The sequence below is a fragment of the Heterodontus francisci genome, chromosome 28 (genome assembly GCF_036365525.1).
Source record: "Heterodontus francisci isolate sHetFra1 chromosome 28, sHetFra1.hap1, whole genome shotgun sequence".
Lineage (NCBI taxonomy): Eukaryota > Metazoa > Chordata > Chondrichthyes > Heterodontiformes > Heterodontidae > Heterodontus > Heterodontus francisci.
The window spans coordinates 37,929,236-37,944,035 of NC_090398.1; the positions used below are offsets into that span (position 1 = coordinate 37,929,236).

At 46.4% G+C, this 14,800-nt stretch overlaps 1 pseudogene; it reads right to left on the bottom strand.

Annotated features, from left to right (window-relative positions):
* Positions 1–237: 237 nt before the first annotated feature.
* On the bottom strand, positions 238–3,056 carry LOC137345217 (probable G-protein coupled receptor 139; annotated as a pseudogene).
* Positions 3,057–14,800: the final 11,744 nt, after the last annotated feature.

The following is a 14,800-nucleotide window of genomic DNA, read 5'->3' on the forward strand; positions in this document are numbered from 1 at the left end:
ATGGTGAGAGGGGGGCAGTAACTGCAGTGAGACAGAGAGACCACCAGATGGGGACGGTGAGAGGTGGCAAAGGAACTCCACCTCAATAGGTCAGATTCTCAACAAAATATAATCTCAGAATCAGATTTAAAATCATTTCATTTCTCAGTGCTGTGAATATAAAACGGACTTTCTGTCCTGCGAGGACTGTAGTGAATGGAATATGAAATGGGATTTAGTTCCAGTGCTCAGCTCTTTCTATGATTTCACTAATTTAACGATGAGATTGAGAGGGTATTTCACAGCCTTCTTGAGCTCCTGTCTGAATTTAGTCTGGGACACAGCGTAAATACACGTGTTGGTGCAGGAACTGAGAACCTGCAGCATTATAGCTGTGTGATCTGTGATATAGTAAGGGTCAGTGAAGGAGTAATTATACTGAATATCTGCAATTCGCTTATAAGTTTTAAATACAACCAGTGTCATCCATAACAGTATAAAACAGCCGGATATACTGAAGAGTAAAATAATTGATTTTGTCCGATTCTCCATCTCTGGGTCCTTGTGTTTCTCTCCATTGCTGTGACCCTGGAATCCCCTGCGGACTTTACTGGAGAATAAAATCCGTCTGACCGTCAGAACATTGAACAGCAAAATCAGAAAGACAGGGACACAAGGGGTTAAAATGTAAGTAAACAAATCAAATGCTCCCCAAATGGGGGAAGTATAGAAACTTGGTTTATAAATACAAAACATCGGAACATTATCAATAATGTAATATTCTTGATATGTAAAGTACCAAGGGACAGACACTAAACAGCCCAGCACACTCACTGTTGTGACAACCACAGTCGCAGTTTTCTCGGTGCAATATTTTGTTTTCAGCTTCACACAACAAATGGCCACAAATCGATCAAAGGTGAAAGTGACTGTGAGCCAGACTGAAACAACTGTGGCTGTTCAAATCAGAACAATAATGAGAGAACACACGGGTGTAATGCTTAGGAATGAAGATGGGAAATACATTAAACCAATATAGTACAATATGGAATCAGTGATAACGACCAGGAGATCAGACACTGCCATTCCCACCAGGTAGACGGTGATACATTTGGAGAGACCGCAAGCTCCTCGGGACAGGATCACAATCGCCACCAAGTTAGCTGGAAGAGAGAGAAAGGGATACAGACACAGTGCTACCAGACTGCTCTCACCTGGGGTCAGTGATGCAGACACAGTGGGGTAAATCAGCTCTCCCCCGGGATCAGTGATAAGGACACAGTGGGGTCAGTCTGCTCTCCCCAATGGTCAGTCATATAGACACAGTGGGGTCAGTTCGCGGTCCCCAGGGTCAGCGATAAAGACACAGTGGGTCAGTCTGCTCTCCCTCAAGCCCAGTGATACTGACACAGTGGAGTCACTCTGCTCTGCCCGGGGTCAGTGATACTCTCCCAGTTGGGTCAGCATGCTCGCCCCCACGGTCAGTGATACTGACACAGTGGCGTCAGTCTGCTCTCTCCCCTGGAGTCATTGATACGGACACAGTGGCGTCAGTCTGATCTCTCCCGGGGTCAGTGAAAAAGGCACAGTGGATCAGTCTGCTTTCCCCCGGTGTCAGTAATGCACACAGAGTGGGGTCAGTCTGCTCTCCCCGGGGTCAGCGATACAGACACAGAGGTATCAGGCTGTTCTCCCCAGGGTCAGTAATACACAGTGAGGTCAGTAATACACAGTGGGGTCAGTCTGCTCGCTCATCTGGGGTCAGTGATACTCTCACAGTGATTTCATTCTGCTCTCCCTGGAGTCAATGTTACAGACACAGTGGGGACAGTCTGTTCACTCCCCTGGGGTCAGCGATACAGACACAGAGGGATCAGTCCACTTCCCCTTTTGTCAGTGATGCACACACAGTGGGGTCAGTCTGCTCTCCTCTGGGGTTGGTAATGAAGACACAGTGGGGTCAGTCTTCAATTCCCGGGGTCAGTGATACAGACAAAGTAGGATCAGTCTGCTCGATACCGGGTTCTGAGATACAGACAGAGTAGTGGCAATCTGCTCTACCCAGGGTTAGTGGTACAGATACAGTGGAGCCAGTGTGCTCGCCCTAGGTGTCAGTGATACAGTCATAGTTGGGTCAGACTGCAGTCCACTTGGGTCAGTGATACAAAGTGTCCAGTCTGCTCTCAAACGCTGCCAGTGATACAGACACAGTGGGTTCAGTCTGCTCTCCCCTTGTTTCAGTCTAACAGACGCAGAAGGGTCAGTCTGCTCTCCCCAGGATCAGTCATAAAAAGACAATGCTGTTAGTCTGCTCTGACCCGGGGTCAGGGATATAGACAGTGTGGGGTCATTCTGCAGTGAACTTGCATCAGTGTTATCGGCACAGTGGTGTCAGTCTGCTCTTCCCCATGGTCAGTGATACAGGCACAGTGGGATCATTATGCAGTCCATTTGAGTCATTGATACAGGAACAGTGGGATCAGTCTGTTTTCCCGGGGTCAAAGATAAAGACACAGTGGTGACCGTCTGTTCTCCCCATTGTCAGTACTACAGTCACAAACTGGTCAGTCAGCTCTTTCCTGGTGTCAGTACGACAGACACGTTGTGGTCAGTCTGCTCTCCTGCGGGGTCAGCGATACAGAAACAGTGTGGTCAGTCTGCTCTCCCTTGTGTCAGAAATAGTGGCACAGCGGCATCAGCCTGCGCGATCCTGGTGTCAGTGATGCATACACGGTGGGGTCAGACTGCTCTCACCTGGTATCAGTGACACAGACACAGAGGTGTCAGGCTGCTCTCCCCAGGGTCAGTAATGCACACACAGTGGGGTCAGTCTGCTCTCCCCGGGGTCAGTGATACAGACACAGAGGTGTCAGGCTGCGCTCCCCTGGGGTCAGTGTTACACACATAGTGGGGTCAGTCTGTTCTGTCCACTCGGGTGAATGTTACAGTCACAGTGCCACAGTCTGATCTCCCAGGGGTCAGTAAAACACAGTAGGTCAGTCTGTTGTCCCCTTGGTACAGTGAAACATACATAGTGGAGTCAGACTACTCTCCCCCGGGGTCAATGCTATAGACATGGTGGGGCCAGCCTGCTGTCCCCTTGGTACAGTAATACATACACGGTGTGGTCAGACTGTTCTCCGCCGGGGCAGTGATACAGACATGGTGGGGCCAGCCGTTTGTCCCCTTGAGTAAGTAATTGACACACAATGGGTTCTGTCCGCTCTCACCCGCTGTCAATGATGCATACACAGAGGGGTCAGAAAGGCAGGCACAGTGGGGTCAGTCTGCTGACGACCCAGGGTTAGGGAAACAGACACAGTGGGGTAAGAATGCTCTCCCCTGGAGTCTGTGATACACAACTGGGTCAGTCTGTTTTCCCTGGCATCTGCCATTAAAACACAGTGGGATCAATCTGCTCTCCCCCGGGGTCAGTGATACAGATAGGTTGGGGTCATTCTGCTCTCCCCCAGGTCAGTGGTACAGACACCGTGGGATCAGTCTGGAATCCCTGGAGTCAGTGATACCGACAAAGTAGGATCAGCCTGCCTGATAACGGGTTCAGGGATACAAACAGAATGGTGGCAATCTGCTCTACCCAGGATCAGTGACAGAGACATAGTGGGGCCAGACTGCAGTCCACTTGGGTCCGTCATACAGACATTGTGGGTTCAGTCTGCTCTCCAACGCTGCCAGTGATACAGACACAGTGTGGTCAGTCTGCTCTCCCCCGGAGACAGCTATGCACGGTGTGGTCAGCCTTCTCTCCCTTTGTTTCAGTCTTACAGACACAGTGGGTTCAGTCTGTTCTCACCCGGGGTCAGTGATACAGACAAATGTGCATCAGACTGCTCGATACCGGGTTGCGAGATACAGACAGAGTGGTGGAAGTCTGCTCTTCCTGGGGTCAGTGATACAGATACAGTGGAGTCAGACAGCTCTCCCCCGGGGTCATTCATACAGGCACAGTGGGATCAGTCTGCAATCCCCGGGGTCAGTGGAACAGACACAGTACAGTCAGTCTGCTCCCCTCCCCCTCCGGGGTCATTGGTGCAGACACAATGTGTTCAGAATGCTCTCCCCTGTCTCAGTAATACAGGCACAGTGTGGTCAGTCTGCTTCTCCCTCCCACTCCGTGGTCACCGATACAGAAATAGAGGTTCACTGATATTGGTGCAGTTCGGAGCTGGGGAAGACTGCATCGATAATGAGAGGTCATTTGTGGAAGACAATTCCTAAACTGTTACCACCCGTTGTGTGTAGAACTGTTTCTTGATTTCAGAGAAGTAAGGGTTTTTGACTAATGTATGGTTTTTAGACCGTGCCCCTCGTCCGAGTCTCCCCTATGCAATGTGAAGTGTTTCTCTCCATCTACCACTTAGTTCCATTATTATCTTGTGAACTGTGATCAATTAAAATCTTAACCTTCTAAATTCCAAGGATGCAGATGTAAGCTTCGTCCACACTGTCACATCAAATGCTGCCAAACCGAGTCGAACCTGGAGTATCTGGCTACAGAATAAATCACTGTCTTCTCTGTTCGAACAAACACTCCCAGGGCAGGTACAGTGTGGGGTTAGATACAGAGTAAAGCTGCCTCTATATATGCCTCTCGTTCTCCTCCTCCATCCAGATGGAAAGAGTAACAGTGAGAAAGATAGGGATAGATATGAAGAGAGATTATCAGAGAGAGGGAACGGAAGCATTGGGGAGAGACACCAGAGAGAAAGAGGAACAGATTGGGATAAAGAGTGTTGGTCAATGTTCCTGCAAATCTGTATGTAGCAGCCTCGAAGGTACATGCAGCTCCTATTCCACAATAAATAACACACATCTTCGAAGTTTCTTCAAACTTTTCAAGGGACTGCTCATAAAAAAAAACAAAAAAACGAAATAAATCGGCGGACTCAACAAGTACATTTTCACGGGAACGTTGGAGCCAGCTGTGGAATATAGATTTCTTACCAGCTTGCATCAGGAGGTTCACCCTCTGCAGTTGTGGTGACACCAAAAGCAGGCAACTTAAAATAGCAAACTGATGTATGTGGAGGTCTGCACACACACACACCACACACGCATACACTCGCACACAGAAACAGAGACAGAGAGCGAAAGAAGAATATTTGGATTTGCAAAAGGCATTTGATGAGGTCAATCTTAGGTTTGAAAATGAACAATTCTGCATCAATGGGCGTTTTCAGAAGACACTTCCAAACGAATACCCCCTGTGCAGGTCAGGCAGCATCTGTGGAGAGACAAAAACAGAGTTAGTTGTTCAGTTCGATGGTCTCCAGAACCACAGTATTTTGCCTCAGATAATGAAGCAACCCAAAGCCGCATGCACCAAGACACGGACAACGTTCAGGCTTGGGCCGACCTGCAGCAAGTAACATTCACGTCACACAAGTGCCAGGCAATGACAATCTGCAAGAAGAGAGAATCAAACCACCTCCCCTTGGCATTCAAAGCATTATCCCATCGCTGAATCCCCCAGCATCAACATCCTGGGGGATTGGTATGGTGACATTGGCATCAAACTTAATTGAACGAATGACATCAACAGTGTTTATCACTCAGCGGCTGGTGGGGGTCTGAAATTCACTGATTGAAAGGATGGTAGAGGCAGAAACCTTCATCATATTTAAAACAACTCTTGGATAAGCACTTGAAGGAATAACTTCTCCATGTTTAAAATGGCTAAGGCATAACTCTCTTCGTCTGCACTGCCCCATCAAACACTCTCAGAGAAGGTACAGCACGGATTAGATATCGAGTAAAGCTCCTTTTAAACTGTCCCTGGGATGTCAGATTAAACCGGATCTCTCACTTTCCACGGGTCAGTCTCAAGACTCACCTGCCTCAGTCACTGAGATGCTCCTGTATCACCTGCCTTAACGTAACCTGATGCCGGATTTGGGAGCAGGACAGGGCACACGGGATTAGGACCACTGCACATGTGGATGAGAAGCACCAGTAATCCCTCAGAGAATCAGAACAGACCAGCAAGACACAGAAAAATAAACTTGTGTTGAATTTGTGAGCCTCGCTTTCTGGAATCTTCAGTGTTTGGTGAGAATCTTGACCCAGTGAAATGGTACCCCTGTGGGAGGACAGTTCTTTGAATAGACATTAAAATATTTGACTGAAACAGTGACATAAAATGTGTACCGAATGGAACAACATTTACATCCTCCCATCACAATATACTTTGCTGCCAGTTCCAGTTCATTGCCACTCGCTGTGTAAAAAAAAAATTATTATTAACTTTCGCCCCTCTCTCTTGCATAAAACCTTCAATCTATTCCCAACGAGGAGAAGAATTAAAGATTTACAATGGAAGGCAGAGGATGGTAGTCACTTGCCAACGTTTAAAATGTAACAAAGCCAACATGATATGAGAGTCCTGGATTTAGTTTCAGGGAATGAAGCTGGGCAGGTGGAAGAGGTATCAGTGGGGGAACATTTCAGTGACAGCGATCAGCATTTAGATTTAGAGTAGTTATGGAAAGAATATGATAGACTCAGTCGGGTAAAGGGAAATTTTCTGAAGCTGAAATGGGATTTAGCAAAGTGGACTGGAAACTGTGACTTGAAGGTAAATCAGTGTCAGAGCAGTGACAGTGAGTGAAGCTTCAGAACAAACATATTCCCACAAAGACAAAGGGTGAGGCTCCAAAATCTACCGCCCGCTGGACGTCAAGGAGCAAACCGGGCAGGATAAGGTACAAAAGGGAAGCTTATATCAGATACTGATAGCTCAGTAACACGGGAAATGAGAGAAGTGCAGAAAGTTCAGGGGTGAAATTAAACATTCCCAAGCCAAGCGTAGTGTTGTGTTTGACAGTCAATTTCCCTCTGCACTGTTCCATCACACACGCCCAGGGGCGGGACAGAATGGGGTTAGATACAGAGTAAAGACACGGGCCTATTGCATTATAAACAGAGAAATGGTCTTGTGCCATCCAAACAGACTGGGTGAAACGTAACATAATCAGAAATGCTCACACACAGACATAGGCACACACGCAGGCACACACACACACAGACAGACACACAGACAAACAGAAGGAAACATTTTAACTGCTCAGTATTTCAGTATTCAGTGAGATCAGGGCTGATCTGTGACCGAGCTAACATCATGAAACCTGCCTCTGCCCCTTATCTCTTAATAACCTTGATTACAAAAATCTATCAATTCCTTATTTAAAAATTAAGCATTAAACCGGAATGAATTGCTGTTTGCAGAAGACAGTTCCAAAATGCCAAGTAAATCCGAAGGAATGATTGGACATCAGATTTGTTTTCTTTGGAACAGAGGAAGATGAGAGGAGATTGAGTTGAGATGTATAAAATCATGAGGAACCGAGATAGAGTGGTTAGGAAGGAACTATTTCCCTTAGCACAAAGGTCCAGGAGTGGGGAAATAGATTTCAAAATGTCCACAATCAATATCATGAGGCTGTCATGGCTCCCGCAGTGGAATATCTTTCTGGATGCTTAAATGAAGGATATTCGTGCTGGATCCTCACAAGTGTCCGCCTGGGCCCCAACTGTGTCGATATGTCTCCCTCCCTCGATGTTTCTCTCTCCAAATCTATCTCTTATATGTTTGTGCACACAGCAGTGAAGGATTGCATCAAATTAATATATCTTACATTCACCCTTTTCAATCCGCCCCAACAATCTCTCTCTCTCCAACCTCTCTCTCTGCCTGTATATCGAACCCTCTCTCCCTCTCTCTCTCCTAGTGTCAGAGATAGCACGAGGGAGAGACAGGAAGAGGAAGCAAGAGAGAGAATGGTGAAGGATCCGTACTCTGTACCCAAGCTGTGCTAAACCTGCTCTTGGAGAGTTTGATGTGCTGCATCGGCCATGTACAGTCCTGTATCAGGCCATGAAGAAGTAAAGCATGCTGAAGAGTAAAACGCGTAGGATAAGGCACAAAAAGGAAGCTTATGTCAGATACTGAGAGCTCAATATCACAGAAAGCTGAGGGAAGGGTAGAAAGTTCAGGGGTGAAATTAAACAGCAAATTAGGAAATCAAAGAGAGGGACAGAAAAAATATAATCAAGTTGAAGCAAGGAAACCCCAAAGATGCTTTATAAATGCATGAAGAGCAAGAGAACAACTAAGGATAGAGCATTAGGCTAACTGGACTGCTCGTCAAAAGAGCCAGCAGAGACTGAATGGGCCCAATAGCCTCCAACAGTACTGAACTATTCTATGATGCAATGATCCTCTTCTGTTCACTATTGTTTACAGCAACATGCACTTGCTCTGGTACAATTTGTGATTTAAAAAAACCCTTGTTCTCCACAAATCCCCTCAGCCTTTTTACACTGCTCTCTCCAGATGGAATTGGCTACAAGGCAGCAAGAAACAAACAGGAAACACGGATTTCAGGAGAGAAAGGTTTCAACTGATGTTCTTGTCGGTTATGTCTGTGTCATGGAAGAGGTCTTCGCAGATCCAAAAGAAAAAAAACAACTTCATATCAGTCACAGAATTCGAGTAAAATAAAGACAAGACAGATGAACGCTTTCTATTGGTAATAAAAAGCGAAATGGTCGAACAATGTCCTTAGACCTGGCCTATATTTCACTACATTCACACACTTAGATAGATAGATTTAGAGAAACGAATCTAAATAAAATAAAGATATATATTTGTCTGGTTTGGAGATGTAATCATTTTTGCTCATTAGAATACCTTCAGTCTTGTTACTAGATATCAGCAGCTGTGTCCAATTTCTAATTGCTCTGGTTTGGTGTGGGTAATATTTATGTTTGAAAGGATGGGATGAATCATATAACAATATCCCAGAGATGAAGTGGGATTGAGGGACTGGAGTAAATGTCAGCAATAGTGCAATGGACTTTACACAACATAGTAACAAACTATGTTGTGTTAAAGTTTAATAATTCACACTTGTGTTGCACTGTCACAATTTCTGATGGCATTATTAAAAATAGGGATTGTTTTTCATGCAGGATTTTCGATTGTACAAATTTAATTTTGGCCCTTGAATTCTCTGCCTATCACTTTTCTTATTACCCTTTGAGAGAGAGTGAGACAGAAAGAGAGGGGGTGAGGGAGAGACTGAGAGATTGGGTGAGGGAGTGAGAGAGAGTAACAGGGTAAGGGAGATAGATAGAGAGAGAGAGATAGAGAGACAGGGTGAGGGAGAGAGGGACAGGCTGGGGGAGAGAGAGACAGTGTGAGGGAGAGAGAGAGACAGAGAGAGAGAGAGAGAGCGTGCAAGAGAGACATGGTGAGAATTAGAAAGAGATAGAGACACGGGGTGAGGGAGAAAGAAAGAGCGAGGGAGAGACATGGTGATGGGGAGTGAGAAACAGAGTGAAGGAGAGGGAGAGATGAATAGGGAGAGCTTGAGAGAAAGAGAGAAAGAGAGCGACAGGCTGAGGGAAAGATAGAGACAGGGTGAGGGAGGAAGAGAGAGGGAGAGACATGTTTAGGGAGAGAGAGAAAGAGAGACACAAGTGAGTGAGTGAGAGAGAGGGAGAGAGAATTAGAAAAGGAGAGGGAAAGAGACAGGGTGAGGGAGAGGACAGAGAGACTGGGTGAGAATTAGAAAGAGAGAGAGACACGGGTTGAAAGAGTCAGAGAGAGGAAGACAGACACAAGTGAGGGAGAGAGAGAGAGACAGAGAATTAGAAAGAGAGAGATATAAAGTGAGGGAGAGAGAGAATGAGAGAGAGAGCATGATGAGGGAGAGAACAGACGGGTGACGAAGAGGGAGCGAGTGAAACAGGGTGAGGGAGGGATAGAGAGAAAGAGACAGGGTGAGGGAGTGAGTGAGAAACAGGGTGAGGCAGAGAGAGTGTGAAATAGGGTGAGGGAGACAGAGAGAGAGAAGGCTGAGGGGGGACATGATTGAGGTATACAAAATTACGAGGGGCATTGAGAGGTTTGATAGGCAAAGAGTTTTCCCTGAGCGAAGTGGTCAATAACCAGGGGGCATAGATTTAAGGTAAGGGGAAAGAGGCTGACAGGGGATTTGAGAAAAAAAATTCACTCAGAGTGTGATTGGTATCGGGAACACACTGCCTGAAGAAGGTGGTCGAGGCAGGAACCCTCACAACATTTAAGAAGTATTTAGATGAGCACTTGAAACGTCATTGCATTCAAGGCTACGGGCCAAGTGCCGGAAAATGGTATTAGAATAGTTAAGTGCTTGATGGCCGGCACAGACACGATCGGCCAAAGGGCCTGTTTCTTTGCTATACAACTCTATGACTAATATTTCCAACCTTGCAGACGACACAAAGCTGTGTTTGGAAGGTGGGGGGAGGGAATGGGATGCGGGTTTGAGGAGGATGCAATGAGGATCCAATGTGATTTGGACAAGTTGGGTGAGTGGGAGAATGCATGGCAGATGCAGTGTAATGTGGATAAATGTGAGGTTATCCACTTTGGTTGGAAAACAGAAAGGAAGATTATAATCTGGAAAGGGGGAGGTGCAACGAGACCTGGGTGTCCTTGTACACTAGTCGCTGAAAGCAAGCATTCAGGTGCAGCGAGCAGTTAGGAAAGCGAATGGTATGTTGGCATTCATGGCAACAGGATTTGAGTACAGAAGCAAGGATGTCTTTCTGCAGTCATACAGGGCCTTGGTGAGGCCACATCTGGAATAGTGTGTGCTGTTTTGGCCTCCTTATCTGAGGAAGGATGTTCTTGCCATGGAGAGAGTGCAAAGAAGATTTACTATCCTGATTCCTGGGATGGCAGGATTCACGTATGAGGAGATATTAGGTCGACTCGGCCGACATTCACTAGAGTTTTGAAGAATGAGGATGTCATAGAATTCTAACAGGACTAGACAGGCTAGATGTAGTGAGGATCTTCCCAATGGTGGGGGAGTCCAGAACCAGGGGTCACAGTCTGAGGATACGGGGTGTGCCATTTAGAACCGAGATGAGGAGAAATTTCTTCACTCAGAGGGTGGTGAACTTGAGGAATTCTCTGCCGCAGAAGGCAATGGAGGCCAATCATTAAATATATTCAAGAAGGAGATATATATCTTTCTTAATGCCAAAGGCATCAAGGGATATGGGGGGAAAGCGGGAACAGGGTACTGAATTAAACGATCAGCCATGATCTTTTTTGAATGGCGGAGCAGGCTCGAAGGGCCAAATGGCCTACTCCTGCTCCTATTTTCTAGCTTCTATGAGACAGGAAGACTGAGAGACAAAGGGAGAGATAGAGGGAGAAACAGAGACAGGGAGAGATAGAGATGGAGAGAAGTGGTTCTGAGACTCTGATACAGACACATGCACATACAAACACTCACACACAGACTTTGCAATCCACACTGATGTCAGTAGAAATGGCCAACAGAACCTCAGTTAAATCCCATGATCTGCTCAGTCCTGAGAGAGACAGAGCGAGAGACAGGGAGTTCCAGAGAGAGACAGGGGAAGAGGGAATATGAAACAGATTGCAGGAGAAAGTTTGTGTTTATATGTATTCATAAGAATTTATTTCTTTTTTATTTCCAAAGTATACTTTATTCATAAAAATCTTTAAGAATTACATTCCAAAGCAGTTGCAAACAGTACCCAGTCAACAATACAAAGAGTGCAAAGGAGATCAGTTTCCTTCAATACAGGAGTGAGTTGCCTCACAACCCTTCCATTTCATTTTACTTGTCATGTACATTTTGCAGCAAGCTAATATGTTCTGAATACAGTTCTAGGGGTTTTCCATGGATCCAGCCCCTCAGTTCACCTTGGATGGGGGACCTTACACAGTGGTCTTTCCCCATTGAGCCTTTGCCGTGGCTGCCCCAAGCTTTAGTGCGTCCCTCAGCATGGAGTCCTAGACCTCAGAATGTGTCAGTCTGCAACATTCGGTAGTGAACAACTCTATACCCATATCATTGAAAGGGACTGGACACTGAAACATCTGTCAGCACACAACACCCTGAGGGACTTTGGAAGCGAGGGAAGGGGATACACTTTATAATCAACACTGACGTAAGTAAAAAGCCCCAAACACCACCTCACTAACAATCCCCATTATCTCTCCAATGCAGTCCTGGGGGTTTAGAGTGAGTGTTTTCGGTCTGAGTCATAGAGTCATAGAGTTGCACAGGATAGAAACAAGTCCTTCGGCCCACCATGTCTATGCTGACCATAATGCCTATCCATACTAATCCCACCTGCCTGCATTAATTCCATATCCCTCTATGCCTTGCTCATTCAAGTACTTGTACAGATGCCTCTTAAATGTTGCTACTGCTCCTGCCTCCACCACCTCCTCTGGCAGCTTATTCCAGGTACCCAATATTTTTATGTGAAAAATGTACCCCTTTGATCCACTTCAAACCTCCTCCCTCTCACCTTACATTTCTGCCCTCTACTTTTAGTCACCCCTACCATGGGAAACAGACTCTGGCTATCTACCCTATCTATGCCTCTCATAATGTTATATACCTCTATCATGTCCCCTCTCAGCCTCCTTCTCTCCAGGGAAAACAAACCCAGCCTATCCAATCTCTCTTTATAACTCAAGCCCTCCAAACCAGGCAACATCCTTGTGAAACTTTTCAGCACTCTCTCTGGCTTAATCACATGTTTCCTGTAGTGCTGCCACCAGAACTACACACAGTACTTCAAATGCGGACTAACCAATGTTATGTACAACTGTAACATGACGTCCCAAGTCTTGTACTCAATGCCTCGGCCGATGAAGCCAAGCATGCCATACGCCTTCTTCACCACCCTGTCTACCTGTGTTGCTACTTTCAGAGAACTTTGTACTTGCACCCCAAGGTCTCTCTGCTCAACAACACTCCCTAGGGGCCTGCCATTCACTGTCTTTGTCCTGCCCTGGTTTAACGGTCCAAAATGCATCACTTCATGCTTGTCTGCGTTAAATTCCATTGGTCTATCCCTTGCCTACTTTCCCAGTTGATCTATATACTGTGGTAACCTTAGGCAACCTTCTTCACTGTCCACTATGCCACGAATTTTGGTGTCATCTGCAAACTTACTAATCATGCCCCCTACATTCTCAACCAAGTCATCAATGTGTATGACAAATAACAAAGGGCCCAGCACCGATTCCTGTGGTACACCACCGGTCACTGTCCTCCAATCTGAAAAACAACCCTCCACTACCACCCTCTGCCTCCTATCACCAACCCAATTTTGTATTTAATTGGCCAGCTCACCCTGGATACCATGTGTTCGAACCTGCTGGACCAGCCCACCATGCGGCACCTTGTCAAAGGCCTTGCTAAATCCATGTAGACAACGTCCACCGCCCTGCCCTCGTCAATCCTCTTAGTCACCACCTCAAAAATCTCAATCAAATTCGTGAGACATGATTTACCACGCACAAAGCCATGCTCACTATCCCTAATCAGACCTTGCCTTTCCAAATGCAGATAAATCCTGTCTCTCAGAATCGCTTCCAATAACTTAACCACCACTGATGTAAGGCACGCCGACCTGTAGTCCCCTGTCTTATCCCTGGTGCCCTTCTTAAATTAAGGTACAACATTAGCTTTCCTCCAGCCTTCCAGTATCACACCCGTGGGTAACGATGATACAAAAATCTCTGCCAGGGCCCCAGCAATCTCCTCCTTTGCTTCACATAGCATCCCAGGATAACACCTGGTCAGACCCTGGGGATTCATCCACCTTAATGTGCTTCAAAACCTCCAACACATCCTCCTTTGTAATGTCGATATGCTCCAAGATATCACTGTTCCCTCCCTTGAACTCATTAGCTTCCATGACTTTCTCCATGATAAATACAGATGAGAAGTATTCATTTAGGACCTCGTCCATTTCCCGTAGCTCTGCAAATAGATTACCAGACTGATCCTTAAGGGGACCTACTCTCTCCCTAGCTACCGTTTTACTCTTAATATAATGACAGAATCGTTTAGGATTCTCCTTTATCTTATCTTCCAGGGAAATCTCATTGCCCCTTATCACCCTCCTAATTTCTTACTTAAGTGCCCTCCTACATCCCTTATACTCCTCGAGGGATTCGCTTGATCGCAGCTGCTTATACCTGACATCTCCCTCCTTCTTTGTCCTGACAAGACCCTCAATATCCCTCGTCAACCAAGGTTCCCTAAACTTGCCAGCCTTGCCCTTCAACCAAACAGGGACATGCCGGCCCTGAACACTTCCTATCTCACCTTTAAAAGCCTCCCACTTGCCAGACGTCCCTTTTCCTCTAACCAGCCTCTCCCATTCAACTATGGAGAGTTCCTGTCTGATGCCATCGCAATTAGCCTTCCCCCAATTTAAGACTTCAACTTGAGGACCAGTCCTCTCCTATTCCATAACCATCTTGAAGCTAACAGAGTTATGGTCACTGGTCGCAAAGTGCTCCCCCACTGGCACATCAACCACCTGCCCATCCTCATTTTCTAAGAGGAGATCGAGTGTAGCCCCTTCTGTGGTAGGGAAATCCCCATATTGCTTCTGTTGGATCAGTGTTTGATATTTTCAAACTGCAGTGACATTCCCAACAAGGGCAAGAGCGAAAGGTTCAAAATTAACCAAGAAATGGCTGAAACCATTGCTGTCCTGGGATTAACATGTCAATGGTCTGGAAGATTCAGGAAGGTGTCCTGTCCTGGGATTAGCATATCCTGATTACCTGTCCTGGGGTTAGGGCGGCAGAGTGGCGCAGTGGTTAGCGTCACAGCTCCAGGGACCCGGGTTCAATTCTGGGTACTGCCTGTGTGGAGTTTGCAAGTTCTCCCTGTGTCTGCGTGGGCTTTCGCCGGGTGCTCCAGTTTCCTCCCACAGCCAAAGATTTTCAAGGTAGGTGGTA